Consider the following 3596-nt stretch of genomic DNA (forward strand, 5'->3'; position numbering starts at 1 on the left):
TCCGTGGCGCAATGGTTAGCACGTTCGGCTGTTAACCAATAGGTCGGTGGTTCGAGTCTATCCGGGAGCCGTGTTGTGAGGTCTCAGATGTGACGTAAAAAGTCAAGGTTTTCCACAATACCTGACAACCATTTAATTTCGGAGCTTCCGTGGCTCAATGGTTAGCGCGTTCGGCTGTTAACCAATAGGTTGGTGGTTCGAGCCCACCCGGGAGCGGTGTTGTGGGATCTGAAATGTAACGTAGAAAGCCAAAGTTTTTGCACAATAAATGACGACCATTTAATTTTTGGGCTTCCGTGGCGCAATGGTTAGCGCGTTCGGCTGTTAACCAATAGGTTGGTGGTTCGACCCCATCCGGGAGCGGTGTTGTGAGGTCTCAGATGTGACGTAAAAAGTCAAGGTTTTTACATAATACCTGACGAGCATTTAACTTTTGGGCTTCCGTGGCGCAATGGTTAGCGCGTTCGGCTGTTAACCAATAGGTTGGTGGTTCAAGCCCATCCGGGAGCGGTGTTGTGAGGTCTCAGATGTGACGTTAAAAGTCAAGGTTTTTACACAATACCTGACGAGCATTTAATTTTTGGGCTCCCGTGGCGCTATGGTTAGCGCGTTCAGCTGTTAATTGAAAGGTTCGTGGTTCGAGCCCACCCGGGAAAGGTGTTGTGGGGTCTCAAATGTAACGTAGAAAGCTAAAGTTTTTCCACAATAGCTGACAACCATTTAATTTCTGAGCTTCCGTGGCTCAATGGTTAGCGCGTTCGGCTGTTAACCAATAGGTTGGTGGTTCGAACCCATCCGGGAGCGGTGTTGTGAGGTCTCAGATGTGGCGTAAAAAGTCAAGGTTTTTACATAATACCTGACGAGCATTTAACTTTTGGGCTTCCGTGGCGCAATGGTTAGCGCGTTCGGCTGTTAACCAATAGGTTGGTGGTTCGAGCCCATCCGGGAGCGGTGTTGTGAGGTCTCAGATGTGACGTTAAAAGTCAAGGTTTTTACACAATACCTGACGAGCATTTAATTTTTGGGCTCCCGTGGCGTTATGGTTAGCGCGTTCAGCTGTTAATCGAAAGGTTGGTGGTTCGAGCCCACCCGGGAAAGGTGTTGTGTTGTCTCAAATGTAACGTAGAAAGCTAAAGTTTTTCCACAATAGCTGACAACCATTTAATTTCTGAGCTTCCGTGGCTCAATGGTTAGCGCGTTCGGCTGTTAACCAATAGGTTGGTGGTTCGAGCCCATCCGGGAGCGGTGTTGTGTGATCTCAAATGTAACGTAGAAAGCCAAAGTTTTTCCACAATACTTGACGACCATTTAATTTTTGGGCTTCCGTGGCGCAATGGTTAGCACGTTCGGCTGTTAACCAATAGGTCGGTGGTTCGAGTCTATCCGGGAGCCGTGTTGTGAGGTCTCAGATGTGACGTAAAAAGTCAAGGTTTTCCACAATACCTGACAACCATTTAATTTCGGAGCTTCCGTGGCTCAATGGTTAGCGCGTTCGGCTGTTAACCAATAGGTTGGTGGTTCGAGCCCACCCGGGAGCGGTGTTGTGGGATCTGAAATGTAACGTAGAAAGCCAAAGTTTTTGCACAATAAATGACGACCATTTAATTTTTGGGCTTCCGTGGCGCAATGGTTAGCGCGTTCGGCTGTTAACCAATAGGTTGGTGGTTCGACCCCATCCGGGAGCGGTGTTGTGAGGTCTCAGATGTGACGTAAAAAGTCAAGGATTTTACATAATACCTGACGAGCATTTAACTTTTGGGCTTCCGTGGCGCAATGGTTAGCGCGTTCGGCTGTTAACCAATAGGTTGGTGGTTCAAGCCCATCCGGGAGCGGTGTTGTGAGGTCTCAGATGTGACGTTAAAAGTCAAGGTTTTTACACAATACCTGACGAGCATTTAATTTTTGGGCTCCCGTGGCGCTATGGTTAGCGCGTTCAGCTGTTAATCGAAAGGTTGGTGGTTCGAGCCCACCCGGGAAAGGTGTTGTGGGGTCTCAAATGTAACGTAGAAAGCTAAAGTTTTTCCACAATAGCTGACAACCATTTAATTTCTGAGCTTCCGTGGCTCAATGGTTAGCGCGTTCGGCTATTAACCAATAGGTTGGTGGTTCGAGCCCATCCGGGAGCGGTGTTGTGAGGTCTCAGATGTGACGTAAAAAGTCAAGGTTTTTACACAATACCTGACGAGCATTTAATTTTTGGGCTCCCGTGGCGCTATGGTTAGCGCGTTCAGCTGTTAATCGAAAGGTTGGTGGTTCGAGCCCACCCGGGAAAGGTGTTGTGGGGTCTCAAATGTAACGTAGAAAGCTAAAGTTTTTCCACAATAGCTGACAACCATTTAATTTCTGAGCTTCCGTGGCTCAATGGTTAGCGCGTTCGGCTGTTAACCAATAGGTTGGTGGTTCGAGCCCATCCGGGAGCGGTGTTGTGTGATCTCAAATGTAACGTAGAAAGCCAAAGTTTTTCCACAATACTTGACGACCATTTAATTTTTGGGCTTCCGTGGCGCAATGGTTAGCACGTTCGGCTGTTAACCAATAGGTCGGTGGTTCGAGTCTATCCGGGAGCCGTGTTGTGAGGTCTCAGATGTGACGTAAAAAGTCAAGGTTTTCCACAATACCTGACAACCATTTAATTTCGGAGCTTCCGTGGCTCAATGGTTAGCGCGTTCGGCTGTTAACCAATAGGTTGGTGGTTCGAGCCCACCCGGGAGCGGTGTTGTGGGATCTGAAATGTAACGTAGAAAGCCAAAGTTTTTGCACAATAAATGACGACCATTTAATTTTTGGGCTTCCGTGGCGCAATGGTTACCGCGTTCAGCTGTTAATCGAAAGGTTGGTGGTTCGAGCCCACACGGGAGAGGTGTTGTGGGGTCTCAAATGTAACGTAGAAAGCCAAAGTTTTTCCACAATACCTGACAACAATTTAATTATCTGAGCTTCCGTGGCTCAATGGTTAGCGCGTTCGGCTGTTAACCAATAGGTTGGTGGTTCGAGCCCATCCGGGAGCGGTGTTGTGAGGTCTCAGATGTGACGTAAAAAGTCAAGGTTTTTACACAATACCTGACGAGCATTTAACTTTTGGGCTTCCGTGGCGCAATGGTTAGCGCGTTCGGCTGTTAACCAATAGGTTGGTGGTTCGAGCCCATCCGGGAGCGGTGTTGTGAGGTCTCAGATGTGACGTAAAAAGTCAAGGATTTTACATAATACCTGACGAGCATTTAACTTTTGGGCTTCCGTGGCGCAATGGTTAGCGCGTTCGGCTGTTAACCAATAGGTTGGTGGTTCAAGCCCATCCGGGAGCGGTGTTGTGAGGTCTCAGATGTGACGTTAAAAGTCAAGGTTTTTACACAATACCTGACGAGCATTTAATTTTTGGGCTCCCGTGGCGCTATGGTTAGCGCGTTCAGCTGTTAATCGAAAGGTTGGTGGTTCGAGCCCACCCGGGAAAGGTGTTGTGGGGTCTCAAATGTAACGTAGAAAGCTAAAGTTTTTCCACAATAGCTGACAACCATTTAATTTCTGAGCTTCCGTGGCTCAATGGTTAGCGCGTTCGGCTATTAACCAATAGGTTGGTGGTTCGAGCCCATCCGGGAGCG

General features: G+C 48.1%; 2 non-coding genes across 2 annotated transcripts; both read left to right on the forward strand.

Moving 5' to 3' along the window:
* The first annotated feature begins 2053 nt into the window (after positions 1 to 2053).
* TRNAN-AUU (transfer RNA asparagine (anticodon AUU)) lies at positions 2054 to 2126 on the forward strand. Its single transcript has one exon. It is a non-coding gene; the product is annotated as a tRNA-Asn (tRNA).
* Positions 2127 to 3523: 1397 nt separating this feature from the next.
* TRNAN-AUU (transfer RNA asparagine (anticodon AUU)) lies at positions 3524 to 3596 on the forward strand. Its single transcript has one exon. It is a non-coding gene; the product is annotated as a tRNA-Asn (tRNA).

Source organism: Phalangium opilio, unplaced genomic scaffold (assembly GCF_054372755.1).
Source record: "Phalangium opilio isolate 3A_F unplaced genomic scaffold, DU_Popi_V2 ptg000019l_1, whole genome shotgun sequence".
Taxonomy (NCBI): domain Eukaryota; kingdom Metazoa; phylum Arthropoda; class Arachnida; order Opiliones; family Phalangiidae; genus Phalangium; species Phalangium opilio.